Here is a 20,572-nt window from a genome sequence, read left to right as displayed (position 1 = left end):
TAGTTTTATAGACCTCCAGGTCAGTAGCCCCCTTCCAGATTAAGGGTACATGTTTGGGGGTAGGGAGAGGGAGTGAGGGTAGGCAGGTGCAGCAGCAGCCTGAAAATCCGCTTGCCCTGGCCTGAGCACCCACTAGCAAATAGGGCCTGCCTTTAAGGGGTGTCCAGAGTCCACCCTGCTGCTTAACATTCAGAAGGAGAAAGCAAAATCTCTCTTCCCCAACCCTTTTTTCTTTGTTGTTGCTAGTTTGCTAGTATGCTTGTCTGTTTCATACATTTCTAACCTGCCATTCCTCCATGGAGTTCCAACCATTCTCCCTTATTCCATTTTATTCTCACAGCAACCTTGTGAGGTTAGGTTGAGAGCGAGAGAGAGACTGGCCCAAAAGAGCAAGAGTCCAGGAGCACCTTAAGACTAACTAAATTTGTTTGTGGCATTGAAGGATCATTTGTGAATCACTGCTCACTTCTTCAGATACAGCTAGAATGTGAGTCCATCTGTCTTATATTCTATTTATTATTTATTAGTTATTTATTTATTCACATGATGAAGATGATAACAACAACAACAACAACAACAAAAAAGTCTTCTTTAGTTATATTTCAAGTAAGAAAAAGAATAGGGACCACCGCGAGGACAAGAAAGTGAAATTATAACAGATGATGAAGAGAGGGCTGAACTGCTTAACTCCTATTTCTCCTCACTCTTCTCTTGTGAGGGAAATAGTGATCAATGTGGCAAAAACGTAACACAACATGGGGGATGGGAATGGTGGCCTAGGATCACTATTGGAGCAGTCCACAAACACCTAGTTTTTTTTAAATGAAACAAAGTCTTCTGGGCCAGATGAACTGCATCCAAGGGTACTAAAAGAACTTGCAGATGACATCTCTGAACCTCTGTCTATTATTTTTGACACTTCTTAGAGAACAGGTGGGGTGCCAGATGATTGGAGGCGGGCAAATATTGTCCCCATCTTCAAGAAAGGGAAAAAGGAGGATCCGGGTAATTATTGACCCATCAGCTTGACATCTGTAGCTATATAAACTGAAAGAAATTTCCAAGCTGGCGATGGCAAAAAAGCTTTATTCAGTACGAGTTCCTAGGTATAAAACCTTGTTTTCATATTTTACTTCCTCAGTAAACTTATTTCTGAATTGGTTTTTTTTCCAGGATACAAACAAAGTCTTCAACCCACTACCTAATTCTTATATTTTATATACCTTATATTTTATATTTTAAGTCATATAATATAATTTGGGTCTATTAGTATCAAAGGTCCATAAAGGTAACTATTTATAAGTCATTTATAAGATAGTTACCTTTATGGACCTTTGATACTAATAGACCCAAATTATATGACTTAAAATATAAGAATTAGGTAGTGGGTTGAAGACTTTGTTTGTATCCCTGAAAAAAAAACCAATTCAGAAATAAGTTTACTGAGAAAGTAAAATACGAAAACGAGCTTTTTGCAATCGCCAGTGTGCTGCCCTAGCTGGGCATACACAGAGTTAGTCCAAAGGAATGCACGCTTTCACCCAAGTTCAGAGTGCATACCAGAGAGTAGTCAAAAGTCCAGTCCGGGTCTTATCCGAAGCCTTGACAGCCAATGTTCAAAGGAATACCGAAGGGAGAGTCATTTGGCAAACCAAGGTCAAAAGCTGGAGAGTCATTCAAACATAAATCAAGTCCACAATACCTATTCGTAGTCAGTCGTCGTACCAAGGGTCGTCAAGCCAGGAATCAGTCAGGCAAAGCTTCGTTGAGGCATAGGTAAACCGGAACCGGGTCAAGGTAGCGGGTGGGCTTGTGCAAAAGTTGCACCCACACTGAGAAGCACTCTTGCCATGCTTAAATGCAGGCTGAGCTGACAGGCTAAGTGGTTGCACCTGTATTCAGTCTCCATCCGTTGAATCAGCCCCACCTGGGCCCCATCTAGCTTCCTCCCTTGCTCTCAGCCAAGCACTTTGACAGTGTGTTGTCAAAGCCGTTCATCTGCATTCCTTCCTGCGCTCTGGAGAGGAGTCTGGACTGTGAAGGTGTGTTGCTGCAGGCTTGGTGCTGCTGGCACAGAGGGCATGAAGACTGCCTGGCTGGGACCTGGTTGTGTGTCCTTATTGGGGCTTGCCTCTGTAACCAGCATCCTGCTGCTTTGCCCCAGCTCCTCATCTTCCTCCTTCGAGGGATCTGGCAGGACAGGCACCCTCTGGTAACAGGACCATGACACCATTCCCCCCCCCCAGGGCCCGGTCCTGGCTTGGCAGGGTAATGGTGATGGAAGTCTCTGGAGCGTGAACACTGTCGGCGGGTTCCCAGGTGTGTTCTCCAGGTCCATACCCCTCCCAGTTCATCAGACACTAGAGGGCACCACGATGTAGCCGGGAGTCTAAGATTTGCCAGACCTCTTACTTCTCCCTCAACCAACATAGGAGCTGGAGGGTTTGACGCGGCTGGCTGGGAGCTATCTGGCGAGGCGAGTTGCAGTAGTGAGTGGTGGAACATGGGGTGCACGCAATAGGAGCAGAGCAGGCGTAGCCGGAACGCCACGGGGTTGACCTGTTCAATCACTTCGAAGGGCCCGATGAAGCGGGCATCCAGCTTCTTGGATGTTAGACTGGTCTTGATGTGCCGGGTTGAAAGCCAAACCTTGTCACCGACAACAATAGGCGCCCCTGTAGTCCGGTGGACATCTGCTTGAGCCTTGTAACGGTCTTGTGCCTCCTGGAGCGTGTCTTTCAACACCTGGTGTTGCACTTGCAACTCTTCCAGATCGGTGGCTGCCTGGGGAACTGTTGGTGGCCAAATGGTGTCCAGCAGGAACCGGGGATGATATCCATATATGGCTTGGAATGGGGTCATCTGGGTAGACGTATGGGTAGTGTTGTTATACGTGAATTCAGCCAAAGGGAGCCATCGCAACCAGTCATCCTGCTTGTAGCATACATAACACCGAAGGTACTGCTCAATGTTCCCATTGACTCTCTCCGTTTGGCTGTCTGTCTGGGGGTGATGTGCACTTGAGAGGCTGGTCTTGATTCCAAGGGCAGCATGCAGCTCACGCCAGAAGCGGGAGGAGAACTGTACGCCACGATCCGTGACTATGTGATCAGGGAGGCCATGGAACTTGAAAATGTGAGCCATGAACAGACAAGCTGTCTCCCGAGCCTTGGGCAACCCCTGGCAAGGGATGAGGTGCCCCATCTCCAAAAAGCGGTCCACCACTACCAGGATGGTGGGGAATCCCTTTGAGGCAGGCAGGTCGGTCACAAAGTCCATGGTGAGTTCCTGCCAGGGGCCAGAGGGTGGAGGCAGTGGTTGTAATAGTCCTGCGGGTCTACCGGGTGCATATTTGGCCTGTCTACGTTGGACAGGAGGCCACATATTTTTCCACATCTGCCCATACTTGGGGCCACCAGAAATATTGGATGACCAGTTGCAGGGTCCTGTACTGGCCAAAGTGTCCGGCCACTGGGTCATCGTGGGTTGAATTCAGGACTGCTGCGGAGGTCAGCAGTCGGGAGTATTACACAATCCCGATTGTGTAAGATACCCTGTTGGATGTGATACTCTGACCGTTCCCCGGGTTTGTTCCTGAAGCCACTGGATCCACTCCTGAATCCATGGATCTTCGGCCTGTCGATCCCGGACCTGTTGTTGCAGCTCGAGCTGGTCTGGCAGGGCAGCAAAAACCGAGGCAGGTAGTAGCGGGGAGCCGGTGTGGCCTCTGTGTCCAAATGATACTGGGGTTGTCTGGAGAGAGCATCCGCTTTCTTATTCTAGCTTCTGGGAATGTACTCGATCCGAATATTGAAGCTGGCAAAGAAGAGGGCCCACTGGATCTGGTGTTGGTTCAGGCAGTGGGCAGACTGGAGGTACTCCAGGTTCCGGTGGTCAGTGTAGCTCCTTCTAGATGGTGGCGCCAGGTCTCAAAAGCTGCCTAAAAGCCAGCAGCTCCCGTTCCCAGATAGTGTGGTTTCTTCCATGGGGGTGAATTGCCAGGAGCAGTAAGCGCAAGGCCTGGGTGGACCAACTCCTGAATGGGGTTGTAGGAGAATGGCCCCCAGGGCAGAGCTCGAGGCATCTGCCTCTACCAGGAAAGGCTTCTCTGGGTCAGGGTACCCTTGACAGGGTTCAGAGACAAAGCACTCCTTGAGCTTCTGGAAGGCCTGTGCTGCAGCTGGTCCCCACTGGAAGGGGCACTTGGTCCTCAGAACTTGCGTTAAAGGGTGAGCCAAGTCTGCATAGTCAGGGAGGAAGGTTCTATAGTAGTTGGCGAACCCCAGAAACCGTTGCAGCTCTTTTCGGTTCTGGGGCTCCTCCCACTGGAGTATAGCTTGTACTTTGGCTGGATGCATCTGCACCCTCTGGGCGGTAAGACGGTGCCCGAGGAAGTCCATGGAACACTGGGAAAAAGAGCACTTGGACAGCTTAGCATAAAGCCCATGGTCCCGGAGCCATTGGAGGACTTGCCGTACATGGCCTGCGTGCTGGCGAGAGCGGGAGTACACCAAGATATCATAAAGTTAAATGATAACAAACCGATCCAACAGGTCCCGGAAAACATCGTTAATGAACCGCTGGAACACAACGGGAGTATTGCAGAGGCCAAAGGGCATGACAATGTACTCAAACTGGCCGTAACAGGTACCAAATGCTGTTTTCCACTCATCCCCCTGACGTATGTATGCGAATCAAGTTATAAGCCCCCCGCAGGTCCAGCTTGGTAAACAGTTGGGCCCCTGCACCTGTTCCAGAAGCTCAGTGATGAGGGGTAAGGAGTAGCAATCCTTGATCATGATCTGGCTCAGGTCCCGGTAGTCGTGGCACATCCTCAGCTCCCCACATTTGTTTTTGACAAACAGAACTGGGGCTGAGGTCTGGGCGGTAGACAGACAGATGAAGCCTCGCTGGAGGTTCTTTTCCAGGAACTCCTGAAGCGCCTGCCATTCGGGTTCCGAAAAGGCATACAGCCTCTTGACCGGTAAAGCAGCCCCTGGTTTGAGGTCGATTCCACAGTCATAGTCTCTATGGGGGGGAAGACGATCCGCTCCTTTCTCCTCGAACACATCGGCATAGTCCTGTTACTCAGGCGGAAGCCCGTCGAGGTCAGGCGGGGTGGAGGTATGAGTGGCATGTAGACAGTCCCAGGCAAAGCGTAAATCCAGTTTCACCCAATCGATGCGCGGGTTGTGCTTGGCAATCCAGTCCATTCCAAGCACCAATGGGAACCGAGGCATGTGTGTGATGTTGAATACCATGGTCTCGGTGTGTTGTTGCACCTGGAGGAACACGGGCTGGGTCTCCCATTTCACCCACCTGGCCTCGATTAGTCGCCTGTCTATGGCTTCCACTTTCGCTGGAACCTGCTTCTTGGTGATGGGGACCACGTTCTGGTGCTGGAAGGAGATGTCAATGTATGACCAGGTGGCTCCGGAGTCGAACAGGGCAGGGACCAGGAGCCACTGCCCCTACCCCCAGGGTAGTTGCAGGCACACAGGCAGTAGTAGGTGCATTAACCCTGGAGCTGCTCCAACAGTTCCTCCCAGGTGACCAGGGCCGGAGTTGGCTGGGAGCGGGCGTTTCCCGCCAGCTTGGTTTTTTCGGGGCACTGGCCCGTGTAGTGACCTGCACCCCAGCAGTACAGACAGAGGTTCTGTGTGCGGCACTGCTGTTTTTCTCTGGGGTCCAATCGAGGCTGCACACTGCCGAGTTGCATTGGTTCTCCTAAATCCAGGGGAACCGCTGCCTTGGGATCAGTGAAACAGGGTGGAGATGGCTCTCCCTGGTTTCGTAGCTGGGTTCCGGAACGGGCGAGGAGCCACTCCTCTAGGCGTTTGTCAATGAGGTAGTACAACTGCACCCCGTCGTTCATACGACGGGGCCGGTCTACATGAACCAGCTCATCCAGGACCTAATCTGATAGCCCTGCCACAAACTGATCCACTAAAGCAGCCTCATTCCAGTCCAGGTCTTGTGCCCCGATCTGGAACTCTGCAGCATAGTCCCTCACGGATTGAGTCCCTTAGTGTAGCTGTTGCAGACACCGGCTGGTCTGGATCATCTTCTTAGCATCCCCAAATGTTTCATCCATTTTGGCAACAAAAGCCTGGAAGTTGGTCAGCTCGGGGGCATCTGCAATCAACAGTGGCGTAGCCCACCAGGCAGCTGGCCCTTTAAGCAGGCTGATAGTAAAGCTGACCTTGGCCTGCTCTGTGGGGAATTCCCGGGGCCGTGCGCTGATATACATTTTTACCTGGTCAAGGAACGTGGTAAAGTCCTCCCTGCATCCCTCATATTTTTCTGGAGCCTTGAGAGGGCAGGAGGGCAGAGCACCTTGGGCGGCAGTGGTGAGCTGCTGCACTCGGGTTTCCAGAGCTTGGTTCTGCACATTCAAACCAGCCATCTGCTGTTTCAGCAGCTGGTTGCGGGAAGCCAACTTAGTTACTGTGGCTCGGTCCATCCTGGCTGGAGCTGCTGGCTCTGAGTTCTAGCCGCAAGGATGGGAATTGGTGGGTGCAAAATGTGCTGTCCTAGCCAGGCACACACAGAGTTAGTCCAAAGGAATGCACGCTTTCAGAGTCACCCAAGTTCAGAGTGCATACCAGAGAGTAGTCAAAAGTCCAGTCCGGGTCTTATCCGAAGCCTTGACAGCCAATGTTCAAAGGAATACCGAAGGGAGAGTCATTTGGCAAACCAAGGTCGAAAGCTGGAGAATCATTCAAGCATAAATCAAGTCCACAATACCTATTCGTAGTCAGTCGTCGCACCAAGGGTCGTCAAGCCGGGAATCAGTCAGGCAAAGCTTCGTTGAGGTGTAGGTAAACCGGAACCGGGTCAAGATAGTGGGTGCTGTCAACGCTGTTCGTCTGCATTCCCTCCTGCAGTCTGGACTGCGAAGGGGTGTAGCTGCAGGCTGTGGTGCTGCTGGCGCAGAGGGCATGAAGACTGCCCGCCTAGGACCTGGTTGTGTATCCCTATCGGGGCTTGCCTTTGTAACTGGCATCCTGCTGCTTTGCCCCAGCTCCTCATCTTCTTCCTCCGAGGGATCTGGCAGGACAGGCTCTGGCATTGGTGCAGAGGTACCCTCTGGTAACAGGGCCATGACAGGCAGCTTGGAAATTTCTTTCTGTTTATTCAGCTTCGGCTGACGGGTTGTCTCTGCTTGTACCAACTGACATCTGTAGCTGGAAAAATTTAGGAACAAATAATCAAACACTCGGTCCTTTAGAAGCTGGATCAGAGAGCTGTGATTTCTAAGACTCAAAACGGGTTTCACAAGAACAAGGGCCTTTTCGCACGGGGATCTTTGTTGCAAATTGTTTGCGGAATGAAAAATCGCCATTTAAAATAGTGGAATTCGTCGTTATGCATACCTGCCTTTGTAGTGGAATCAGTTGCGTTTTTTAGCGTTTCCCACAGGCTTCCGGTCTCGGCAGAAATCGCTAGAAAGGAAGCGCTATTGCCAAGCTCGTCCCGCCCCTGGCCGTCAAGCAGCCAATGGGCAGCCGTTAGCATGCTCCCAAACAGCCCCTTTCCCTTTAAGAAAGGTTTTTAAAAAAAAAAACCGACCCATAGCAACGAATCTAGGTAGATTCGTTGCTACGGAGAGACCCATCCAGCTGCCTAATGTGAGCTGTCGTTTGATTGTATGATCGTTGGCACGCTGCCTCGAGTGATAAAAAAAAAATCCCCCCCCCTCTCACGGGCCCGATTTTCGGCTGAATTTATGTGTAAAAAATAAAGGGACTTTATTTCAGCAAACGGGCTTTTATGTGGTTTGTGCTTAGTGACTAAAGGTGAAGGACTGAAGCCAGGGAAGCCTCTAAACAGAAAGAGGCTCGCTGGTGCGTTTATCACCGCTCGCTCGGAGAAAAAAAATGGCGATCGCTTCGCCGGAAGTTTGGAGGAGAGAGCCAGGGGGAGGGACTTTGAAGAACCAGCAACAATGGTAACGCACAGGGTTTTAGCGCTACTGTTGCAGATTGGTTGCAGGAGTGTATCGCTATCCGGAGGGTGAATCCACTTTTCTGGATTCCCCTGAAAGCGCTACAACGAAGCGCTTTTTGCGGGTCGGTTTCAGGATTGTTGCAGATTGTCTACGACGTCGTGGGTTATGGAAAATTAGTAGCGTTTCCAATTAGCAACCATTGTGCTATTTTGAAGCCGTGCGAAATGGCCCCAAGTCATGTCAGACCAACCTTATCTCTTTTTTCTCGAAAGTGACTACCTCGCTGAATCAGGGGAATGCGATGGACATAGTTTATCTGGATTTCCGTAAAGCTTTTGATAAGGCTCCACATGATATTCTTGTTCACAATTTGGTAAAATGTGGTATGGATCCTAATTCTGTCAGGTGGATCAATAACTGGTTGACAAATTGTACCCAGAGGGTACTTGTTAATGGTTCAGCATCTTCTAGGAAAAGAGTAACAAGTCGAGTATCCCAAGGATCTGTCCTGGGGCCTGGGTAGTTTTTTATATTTATAAATGATTTGGATGAGGGGAGATACTTAATAAATTTGCAGAGGATACTAAACTGGGAGGGGTAGCAAACATAACCGAAGACAGCAACAGAATACAGTATGATCTTGATCGGCTCGAGAAGTGGGCTACACTGAATAAAATGAAGTTCATTAGGGACAAATGTAAAGTTCTGCATTTAGGTAGGAAAAACCAAATACACCAATATAAGATGGGGGAGATTTGTCTTGGCAGTAGCGTGTGCGAAAAGGATCTAGGAGTCTTAGTAGACCATACATTGAACATGAGTCAGCAGTGTGACTCACTGGCTAAAAAGGAAAATGGGATTTTGGGCTGTATCAAATGGAGTATCGTGTCCAGATCACGGGAGGTGATGGTACCGCTGTACTCTGCTCTGGTTCGGCCTCACTTGGAGTCCTGTGTTCAGTTTTGGGCACCCCAGTTGAAGAGGGATGATGACAAACTGGAACATTTCAAGAGGAGGGCAACAAAGATGGTGAGGGGTTTGGAGACCAAGACATATAAAGAAATGTTGGAGGAGCTTGATCTGTTCAGCCCAGAGAGGAGACTACTGAGAGGGGATCTGATAACCATCTTCAAGTATTTAAAAGGGTGCCATATAGAGGATGGAGCAGAGTTGTTCTCTCTTGCCCCGGAGGGACAGACCAGAACGAATGGGATGAAATTAATTCAAAAGAAATCTAAACATCCAGAAGAAGTTACTGACAGTTGGAGCGGTTTCTCAGTGGAACAGGCTTCCTCAGGAGGTGGTGGGTTCTCCATCTTTGGAAATTTTTTAACAGAGGCTAGATAGCTATCTGACGGAGAGGCTGATTCTGTGAAGGCAAAGGGGTGGCAGGTTACAGTAAGATGAGCAATGGGGATATGAGTGTCCTGCATAGTGCAGGAGGTTGGACTAAATGACCAATGAAGTCCCTTCCAACTCTATTATTCTATGATTCTAGATGCAATATCCATAGGGGTAGTAGGAGTGGAGAAATCAGCACTGGTAATGAGACAGGAAGCCTAAGTCTCAATTCAGTCCAGGAGGATGCATTGTCTTGAGTAGGGATGTGCGCTTTGGACTGCCTTGGTTGAAAATCTGTGAAGCAGGGTTGCCTTGGAGACAATCGAATGAATATAGTCCGGAGTGTAAAATCCTGCAGGGGCACACTTTGGTGGGCTTCAGCTTGCCTTGGTTCCCGCCCACCCATGTGGAGTGATGTTCCTCTATGATGCCTTCCCTGAAGAGAGGAGAGAGAGAGCTCCACCCTGGCCTGCTCCCTGCTCGGGCCACCACTCCCACTAACTCACTCACTCACCTGCGGCTGGTCCCTTGACCCCTATCCGAAGGGAAGCGTTCCCAGGTCTCCACCCGCCCACTGGAGGGGTGACGCAAGCAGCACTTTCCATGGCTGCCAACTCCTTGAGCACCGAAGAGTAAGTGTTCCGCAAAGGGGAGAATCCTACCGGGCATGAGGTGCATCATCTTTCTGTCGGACTTAGGTTGAGCACAGGCAGGAGCTGCACCAGCCTGGAAAGGCAGCTCCACCAGCTTGCTTGTCCTGGAGCCAGTGAAGACGGGTTTGAAGGAGGGGGAGGGAGGCCCTTGCTTTTCCTGCCCCCCGAAGCAAGTTCCTCATCCACCATGACAGCACAGCTTCGGCCTGCCTGGCAGAGTGGGAAGGGGTGACAGACTTTAATGGGTGAAGTGCTTTGGAGATGGCTGAAACACTATGGCGACAGAAGCTGCTGCAGCCAACCTTATACTGGTCTGAGGCTGGTTCTTCCGAACCTGAAGTGGTCCGGATTTTCCTGTTAGTGGACATCCATAGTCTTGCTTCATTTTCAGTTGCAAATTCAGCAGTCTCTCTTTAGAATCATACTGTTGGAAGGGACCTCCAAGGTCATCTAGTCCAAACCCTCACACAATGCAGTGGATTCCCTTTGATATTGTTTGTAAGATAACTACTATTGTTAGGTCAACAACTGAATGCCCTGCAAGATGGGAGAATGTTCCCCCACTGTTGTTTGAATGTTGTGGTTTCTGATGTCAGACTTATGCCCACTAACTCCTTGTTCGAGGGACATGCTTGTTTGTCCATCATAGAGGGCGAAAAGGAACTGTTGACACATGATGGCATAAATCACATTAGAGGAGACCGATCGGGGGCAGCCCAACCAGGAAGGCCAGCTCATAGGGAACCAAAAGTCAAAGGATTCAGATGCCTTTATACTAACGCCCGAAGCATGGGCAATAAGAAGGAAGAGCTGGAACTTCTCATGCTGATGGAAAGGTATGATCTAGTGGGCATCACAGAAACTTGGTGGAATGATTCTCATGACTGGAATGTAATGGTGGATGGATATGAACTGTTCAGAAAAAACAGAATAGATCGAAGAGGTGGAGGAGTGGCACTATAAGGGCTGTCAGGAAATTCTAGTGAAGGAGAGAATATCTACAGTGGAAATCATCTGGGTGAAAATAAGTGAGGGGAAAACAAACAGTGGGGTGGTTGGTGTCTGCTACCGACCGCCTGACCAAAAAGAGGATGCGGATGCTGTACTTTGTGAGCAGCTTGGGAAAATATCCAAGCAGCAAGACCTTGTAATCATGGGTGACTTCAATTTCCAAGATGTGTGCTGGGAAACAAACTCTGCGAAGCGTCCTCAATCATGCAACTTTGTGACCTGCCTGGCTGACAATTTCATTCATCAAATGGTAGATGAACCCACAAGAGGTTCAGCCATACTGGACTTAATACTGACCAACAGGCAAGAGTTGGTGGATGAGATGAAGGAGGTGGGGACCCTAGGGGGAAGTGACCATGTCCTCATAGAATTCCTTTTTAGATGGGGAGCCAAGGAAGCTTGTAGCCAGACACGGATATTGGATTTTCGTAGGGCAAACTTTAATAAACTCAGAGACATGATGAGTGTCATACCATGGACGAGAATGCTGGAAGGGAAGGGAGCAAGTGAAGGGTGGGCGTTACTCAAACAAGAGCTATTGCATGCTCAATCAATGACTATCCCAGAAAGACGAAAACACTGCAGGAGCTCTAAGAAGCCTATTTGGATGAACAGAGAACTTCAAGAGGAGCTAAGAAAGAAAAGGGAAATGTTCAGGAAATGGAGGGAAGGACAGAGCTCTAAAGAAGAGTACCTACAGGTTTCTAGGCACTGTAGATCAATCATCAGAAAGGCCAAAGCTGAGAGTAAGCTAAGATTGGCCAGGGAAGCCCACTGTAACAAGAAAAGATTTTTCACTTATTTGAGGAACAAATGTAAAGTAAAGGAGGCAATAGGCCCACTGTTCGGTGCAGATGGACAAACTCTAATGGAGGATGCAGAGAAAGCAGAAAGGCTTAGCGCCTATTTTACATGTTTTTTTTTCCAACAGGTCAAATGGTTTAGGGACATCTAGAGATGGCAGTAGCCAAGAGATAGTCTGGGTGGCAGGTTGAAATGGACAGAGAAGTTGTCGAGAAGCATTTAGCTGAAGGAGTGCAATCTGGATTTTCAAATAGTTAGGTGGATAGGGAATTGGTTAGAGAACCGCACTCAAAGAATTGTTATCAATGGTGTTTCATCAGACTGGAGGGAGGTGAGTAGCGGGGTACCTCAGGGCTATTAATGATCTAAATGAGGGGGTGCAGGGGGTGGAGGGACTACTCATCAAGTTTGCAGATGACACCAAATTGAGAGGACTGGCAAATACTCCGGAAGATAGAGACAGAGTTCAACGAGATCTGAACACAATGGAAAAATGGGCAAATGAAAACAAGATGCAATTTAATAAAGATAAGTGTAAAGTTCTGCATCTGGGTCAGAAAAATGAAAATCATGCCTACTGGATGGGGGATATGCTTCTAGGTAACACTGTGTGTGAACGAGACCTTGGGGTACTTGTGGAATGTAAACTAAACATGAGCAGGCAGTGTGATGCAGCGGTAAAAAAGGCGAATGCCATTTTGGGCTGTATCAACTGGGGCATCACATCAAAATCACAAAATCATAGTCCCATTGTATACGGCACTGGTTAGACCACACCTGGAGTACTGCGTGCAGTTCTGGAGGCTTCACTTCAAGAAGGACGTAGATACAATTGAAAGGGTACAGAGGAGAACAACGAGGATGATCTGGGGCCAAGGGACTAAGCCCTTTGAAGATAGGTTGAGAGACTTGGGAATGTTCAGCCTGGAGAAAAGGAGGTTGAGTGGGGACTTGATAGCCCTCTTTAAGTATTTGAAAGTTTGTCATTTGGAGGAGGGCAGGATCCTGTTCCCATTGGCTGCAGAGAAAAGGACACACAGTAATGGGTTTAAACTACAAGTACAACAATATAGGCTAGATATCATGAAAAACATTTTCACAGTCAGAGTAGTTCAGCAGTGGAATAGGCTGCCTAAGGAGGTGGTGAGCTCCCCCTCACTGGCAGTCTTCAAGCAAAGGTTGGATACACACTTTTCTTGGATGCTTTAGGATGCTTAGGGCTGATCCTGCGTTGAGCAGGGGGTTGGACTAGATGGCCTCTATGGCACTTCCAACTCTATGTTTCTATGATTCTATCCAGACCACGCCTTTTCATTAAAACTATCGCTTCTACCCTCTGTTCTTCCTGGATCACATAGTTCCCCCATCAGCCCCATCTGCTGCTAACTACCTTGAGGTATTTTTCTATGATGGAGTTAACTGCTCTGTCTGGCCATCCATTTGGGGATGATGTGCAGTGGACAGGTCAAGCTGTGTTCCCAAGGCTGTACCAAAACCACTGGATGTGGGGCAACTTGTTAAATAAGCCAGTTTGGTGTAGTGGTTAGGAGTGCGGACTTCTAATCTGGCATGCCAGGTTCGATTCTACACTTCCCCACATGCAACCAGCTGGGTGACCTTGGGCTCGCCACGACACTGATAAAACTGTTCTGATCGAGCAGTTCTCTCAGGGCTCTCTCAGCCTCGCCCACCTCACAGTGTGTCTGTTGTGGGGAGATGAATGGGAAGGCGCTTTGAGCCTCCTTCGGGTAGGGAAAAGCGGCATTTAAGAACCAACTCCTTCTTCTTCTTCTTCTTCTTCTTCTTCTTCTTCTTCTTCTTCTTCTTCTTCTTCTTCTTCTTCTTCTTCTTCTTCGTCCAGGAAGATCTCCTCCCATGGACCAGCAGGAGTTGGCAGAGGCTGCAGGAGACTGGCAGGTTTGCCAGGCACATTCTTGAACCTGCAGCAGCTTGAACATGACACCGCATAGCAGGCAATATTGGCCTTCACCCTGGGCCACTAGGGCCAGGGTCTTGAATTGCCCAGAGTGCCCTGCCACTGGATCAGCATGGGAGGCACGAAGGGCATGGTCCCAGAGCTCGGCTGTGACTACTTGTTCACCATGGGCATGACTATTCACTCATCCTGGTACAGGACCCCATCACGGACATGATATTCCATGATATTACTGCTCAGTCAGAACAGATGTATCAGTGCTGTGGCATGTGGGGGAGCTGGTTGCATATGGGAGAGGAGTGGGGAGACAAACCCAACTCGCCAGATTAGAAGTTGGTGCTCCTAACCACTACACCAGTACTACCTTCTCAGGAGGTGGAAGGTTTTCAGGAATCCAAAATGGCCCACTACGCTGCTGTCATGGCATAGCTGTAGAACCTGCCACCTCCTTGGAGCAAAAATGTACTCCTGCTCCCCCATGAAAAGATTATCCTCGTGATTCACCAGTCTATCCTTCAACAAGTCCCACTCCTCGTCCTCAGTCCCCATGTTCCCCACCTTGTTGGGTCCCCCACTCACTGCTGATGAGTCTGGCTGCGGATCACCACTGCCAGTCCCAGCTGCTTCAGGGAAAGGACCTTGTCAACCACCAGATCTATTGAATTCTCGTGTGGTGGAAGATGGGACAAGGCATCTGCCAGAAAGTTTTGTTCTCCAGGCAGATGTTTGAGTTCAAAGTAGAACCGGGAGAAAAACTCCTAACGTAAACTCTTTGGCATTGAGTTTGGGCAGCTGCTTTAGGGCTTGTATGTTTTAATGGCCAGTCCACCCCACAAACAAGACAGGCCCTCCCATGAGCCAGTGTTGCTAGATTGACAGGGCCACCTTAATGGCCACAGCTTCCTTCTCCCAAATCGCACAGTTGCACTCTACAGCATTAAACTTGTGGAAGAAGTATGCCACAGGATGGAGGTTCCTATCTTTCCCCCACTGCAACAACATAGTCTCCTTTGCCACATTGTTTGAGTCTACTTGTACCACAAATTACTCTTCAGGCTTGGCGTGCCCCAACACAGGTTCAGAAGTAAACAGGCATTTCAGGTTGTCAGATGCCCTTTGGCATTCCTTAGTCCAATCCAGTTTTGCCCCCGGTTTGCCTGCCCCTTCTACCCATTCCTGGTTTTCAGTAAGTCCGTCAGGGGTAGGAAGATCTGAGCAAAGTTTGCTATGAAGTCGCAATAGAAATTAGCAAAGTCTAAGAAGCTTTGCAGCTGGTGATGCAGTTGGGGGGGGGCACCCCAACACATCACAGACATTTACAGGGGGACCCACCTCCACACATCAAATACTTTTTCAGGGTCGCATCTCCAACCCATGTGGGAGATGCGATTTCCAAGAAAGTCTGTTTCTGGTGGAATTCGCATCTAGACAATTTTGTGTTAAGTTAGTTTGCATGTGCCTCTTGTACCAGATGTCCAGGATGGAAGGACTGCTCATTTACTTTAAAGAAAAGGGAGCAATGCAACAAACACAGCCACGTAGTACCCGTTGCATAGGCGAGGAATCAAATCAAAATCAAATCACATTAGACATGGCAAAGACCACAAGGTTTTGACGGTAGATGTAAAAAACCCTACATAACCCTCTATCTTTGGCACAGGAGCTTTGGAGGCTTAGAAAAGACTTTTTCTTTTTGCTGCAGCTAAAATAGAAATGCATTAAAAGGTCTGGCATGTCCTTGGGTAACATCACACTACCCAACTATCCCGGATGGATCGCCAGCTGGACCAAGGCGGGTCAGCTCAGCTTGTGATGCTTGATTTGTTGGCAGTGTTTGATGTTGTCAACCATCAGCTGCCGGCCCATCGCCTCTCCGGGCCCAGGATTCGGGGGACAGCACTTCAGTTGCTGTGCTCCATTCTCCAAAACCAAACACAGACAGCGGAGGTGGGGGAGGATCACATTGCTACCAACTTACCTGCGGGTTTCTGCAGGGTGCAGTCCCCCCCCCCACACACTTTGTTCAACATCTTTGTCCACCCTCTGGGCCAGCTGGTGTAGAAGAAGAAGAAGAAGAAGAAGAAGAAGAAGAGTTGGTTCTTATATGCCGCTTTTGTCAGACGCACAGGAAACTCACAACAAAACTTATTCAAAAGAAAATAGTTTTATTGATTAGCACTATACGCATTGGACTGAAAGTCAAATCTGACTCGAAGCCAGATTTGCCTCAGCTTATCAATACATTTCTCCCGCCCAAAACTTGACAGTTCCCAAGGAGGGGGGTTAGTGAGAAAAGACATATGTGAAACAACAACAGGATTCCAAACTCCCATCCTTGAGAGAATTGACAACAACCCTGTGTGCCCATAACAAGATAAGGTTAGAATAACATCACTATTCTATTTTATTGCTACAAACTACAAGGCCGGGGCTAGCAGGCGCCAGGTTCAATTAAGCAGTATAACTGACATGGAGGAACTCAGGCTAATTTATGACAGAGATTCTACAATCCTGACATCCCTCCGCATTAAAACTAACTTCACTCCTCCATCTAGCCGGCATCTACCGGGCGAGGACAATCCGGGAATGCTCGATGGAAAGCCCGGAGGAGGCGGGGTGCCTTCACATTCCTTGCCTCCACCCACTCTTTGTCCCCCGAGGGGAAATCTTTCCAATCGACCAGATATTGAAGGCGACCCTTGTGCAAACGAGAGTCTAAAATTTGGTTGACTTCATAGTGGGTGTCTTTATCGATGAAAATTGGCACAGGCTGGTCTGGAGGAGGGTGCCACTCGTCAGGGACCGGAGCTCTCCGCAGCAGGCTGGAATGAAAAACCGGATGCACATTCCTATAAGTCTTTGGTAAAGCTAGCTCAACAGTCACAGTATTAATCAGTTTTATCACTTTAAATGGCCCCACGTATTTAGGGCCAAGTTTCTTTGACTTCTGTTGGCACCTCAGGTTCTTAGTAGACAAATAGGCCAGGTCTCCCACTTTCCAGTCAGGTGCAGGTACTCTTTTCTTATCCGCTTGAGCTTTATAGGCTTGTTTTGCCTCCTTGAGGCTAGCTACAATTTCTGGCCAACCTGTACTGATGGTGGCTGCCCATTTATTTATGTCAGGAGCCTCAGTGGAGTGGAGCTCCCAGGTGGGGGCTGTTGCTAAATCAGTCCCATACACTACTTTGAAAGGTGATACCCCAGTTGAGGCGTGAACCCCATTGTTGTAGGCAAATTCAGCCATCGGTAATAAAGAGACCCAATTGTCCTGCTGGTGATTGATGAAACAACGTAAGTACTGTTCCAGGATTTGGTTTACCCTTTCGGTCTGGCCATTTGATTCAGGGTGATAGCCTGAAGTGAGGGCTTGCTCCACCCCCAAAAGTCTCAGGAGTTCCCTCCAAAACTTAGAAACGAACTGGGGGCCCCGATCCGTCAGGACACGTGTCGGGATCCCGTGCAGACGTACCACGTGTTCAATGAAAAGAGAAGCCAATTTTGGTGCTGAAGGCACCCCCGTGCAGGGAATGAAGTGAGCCTGTTTGGAAAAAGCATCCACTACCACCCATATAACGGTGTTCCCATGGCTGGGAGGGAGGTCCGTAATAAAGTCCATAGTGACATCTGTCCATGGACGAGAGGGGGTGGGCTGTGGTTGCAATAGCCCCTTTTTCTTGCCTCCAACCGGTTTTGAGGCAATACAAATAGGGCATCCCTGCACATATTTCTCCACATCTTTGCGCAGGGACGGCCACCAATATTGTCTCCTGACTAGGTGCAGAGTTTTTACAAAACCAAAGTGTCCGGCAGTTTTTGCGTCGTGGCAAAGTTTCAAAACTTTTCCCCTGGCCGCAACAGGAACAAAGAGTCTCTCGCCCTTAAAAAAGAGCCCCCCCTTCTCAGACAGATCAGGGCGGAGGGAGCAAAACTCCGGATCTTGTGACATCTCCTTCTGGACCCAGCCCCCTGGGATGGGCGTATCAGTCTTTACGTGGCTGCGCGTCACGGCGGCCATCCCTAGTTGGGCGGGGGTGAAAACGGTGTCCACCAATGGGTCTCGTTTGCTGTTGTACTGGGGCAGGCGTGATAATGCATCTGCCAAAAAGTTCATTTTACCCGGCAGATGCTTTAGGGAGAAGTTGAAACGGGCGAAAAACTCTGCCCATCTCATTTGCTTGGCGGAAAGCGATCGGGGCTGCTTAAGTGCCTGAAGGTTTTTATGATCCGTCCAGACTACAAATGGGATCGCGGATCCTTCTAGCCAATGCCTCCAGGTGGAAAGGGCCAATTTCACTGCAGCCGCCTCTTTTTCCCAAATTGCCCAATTTCGCTCTGCCCCCGAGAATTTCTTTGACAGATAGGCCAGCGGGTGCAACTTTCCGTCCTCCCCCTCTTGGAGGATCACGGCCCCCATTGCTACGTCCGAGGAGTCTACTTGTACAGTAAATTGCTTAGAAGGGTCAGCATGGGCCAGTACGGGTTCGGACGTAAACAACAACTTTAGTTTGTCGAATGCGTTTTGACAGGGGGGAGTCCACAGAAGGGGCGTCCCCGGGCGGCTCGCCGTTTTTCCCCCTTGTTTGGTTTTCAACAAGTCAGTGAGGGGCAGCGCCACTTTGGCAAAATTGGGGATGAAAGTCCTGTAAAAATTAGCGAACCCTAGGAAGCTTTGCAGTTGCCTCCTGGTGCGGGGAGGTTCCCAAGCCAGCAAGTCACGCACCTTGCCAGGGTCCATCTCAATCCCCGCTTGGGAGACACGGAACCCCAGAAACTCCACCGCATCGCGGTGGAACTCACATTTAGACAGTTTAGCAAACAATTGGTGCTTTCGCAAGCGGTTGAGCACTTCGCGTACCAGATCAGCATGACTCTCAACATTCTCAGAATACACAAGAATATCATCAATGTAAACCAACACCCCTTGGTACAATAAATCATGCATAATTTCATTAATCATATTCATGAACACGCCCGGAGCGCCGGCGAGGCCGAACGGCATTACGGTGTACTCAAATTGCCCCAGGGGGGTGTTAAAAGCCGTTAGATATTCGTGCCCCTTCTGGATCCGAACTCGGTAATAGGCTTCCCTCAAATCCAATTTCGTAAAAATTCGTGCCTTCCCCAAGTGGCCCAACAAGTCTTTTATCAGGGGGAGCGGGTAGGCATTGCAGGTGGAGACCGCATTCAACCCACGGTAGTCAGTACACAAACGTAGCGAACCGTCCTTCTTTTTTACAAAAAGGACCGGGGCCGCCAATGAAGATGTGGCCGGTCTAATAAAACCCCTCGCCAAGTTCTTATCCAAAAATTCCCTAAGCTCCGCCATTTCCCGGGGGCTCATGGAATAAAGTTTGGCTTTGGGGAGTGGTTCCCCTTTCTTTAATTCAATGGCACAGTCAGTTTTACGGTGGGGGGGCAGTTGGTTGCACTCTACCTCCGCGAACACATCAGCAAAGTCTCGATACTCAGGAGGGAGCGCTGTCCCCCCCGATCCCAAAGCGGCCACAACCCCCGTCAGTGGGGAATCCCGCGGTCGAGCGTGCTGCTCGCAGGCGGGAGAGGTAAAGTCCACGGTCCCTTCTTTCCACTTCACTAGGGGGTCATGTTCCTTCAGCCAATCCAACCCTAACACACAAGGGAAGGCAGAATGAGGGGCTACCAAAGGCTGGATTTGCTCCCAATGTTTTTTTATGTCCAAGTCCATTGGGCGCGTTTTCGCCGTGGCCTCCCCTCCGGGAGCACATTTCCCATCCAATTGGGTGATGGGCAAGGGTTCCCTCAGCGGCACCTTTCCCACCCCCAAAGTCTCGGCCAGTGCCGGGCTCACTAGGGATTGGGTGCACCCTGAGTCCACGATACACCGGACTCCCACTGTTTTCCCCGACTTGGGGTTGGAGAGCTTGGCAGGTAGGAGTAGTAAGGGGGAATCACTCACCACGCGTTTGCCCCTGTTGGCGGCCTGCTGGCGGGGCGCCTTTACAGCAGACCGTCCTCGTTTCCCGACTGCTCCTCGGCTTGATCCTCGTCCTCCAGCCCGCTTCCCTCCTCCGAGTCGTCCACTGCTGGCACGGCAGCCACTGGCACCAGGAGAGACTTGGCACTTTTCTTGGGAGTGGTTTTCTTGGCAGGCTGGGCTTTCGGTGGGGCGCTGCTCACGGCCCTCGGGGTCGCTGTTGCTTTTGAGGGGCAGTTTGCGAGAAAGTGCCCCGCTTGGCCACAACCCAAGCACAGCCCTTTTTCCATGCGCCGGGTGCGCTCAGACGGCTCCAACTTGGCTCGGGGCTTGGTTTTCGCCGGGGTGGAAGTTTTCGCCACGGTTTTGCCTGCCAGGACTTGCACCATCGAAGCTCGCTCCAATCGATTTTCCATCTCCCCAGCCAATTGGACCCAACCTTCGACTGTAAGCGGGTCTTCCAGGAGGAGGCATTTGTCTGCCAGAGTAGGATTGAGGCCCCCCACAAACGACAGCACACGTTGGGGCTCCGTCCAGTCCGGCACCGAGGAAGCCAGCTCTTTAAACTCCCTGGCGTACTCGACCACTGACAACTTCCCTTGTCGGTGAGCCCTGAGTTTCTTCTCCGCGGTCTCTCGCTCGAACGGTTCCACGTACATCTGGCGCAGGGCTCTCATGAAATGGTTGTAGTCACGAATGGCTTGGGGGTGATAGCGGTACAAGTCCACAAACCACTTGGCTGCTTTGCCTTCTAGGGCTTGGCCCACGAAACGCACTTTCTCAGCATCATCCTGGAAAGTGAACCCCATTTCCATCATGTAGGCCTGGAGGTGCACCAGAAACGTAGGAAAATCGGAGGGGTCTCCGGAAAACTTAGCCTTGAATTTATAGGTGCTCCGCATCTCCACACCCCGGAGGTGGGC

At 50.0% G+C, this 20,572-nt stretch overlaps 1 long non-coding RNA gene across 1 annotated transcript in view; it reads left to right on the top strand.

Annotated features, from left to right (window-relative positions):
* Positions 1-1,669: 1,669 nt before the first annotated feature.
* LOC143845188 (uncharacterized) overlaps positions 1,670-20,572 on the top strand; it is a 182,552-nt gene continuing 163,649 nt past the window's right edge. The window contains exon 1 of the long non-coding RNA XR_013234307.1: positions 1,670-1,776. This is a non-coding gene — a long non-coding RNA (uncharacterized LOC143845188). The remainder of the gene's footprint in view (positions 1,777-20,572) is intronic.

This window comes from Paroedura picta, chromosome 9 (assembly GCF_049243985.1).
Source record: "Paroedura picta isolate Pp20150507F chromosome 9, Ppicta_v3.0, whole genome shotgun sequence".
NCBI lineage: Eukaryota > Metazoa > Chordata > Lepidosauria > Squamata > Gekkonidae > Paroedura > Paroedura picta.
Note: the sequence above shows the minus strand (reverse complement) of the source record. Positions and strands in the feature narration are given on the sequence as shown.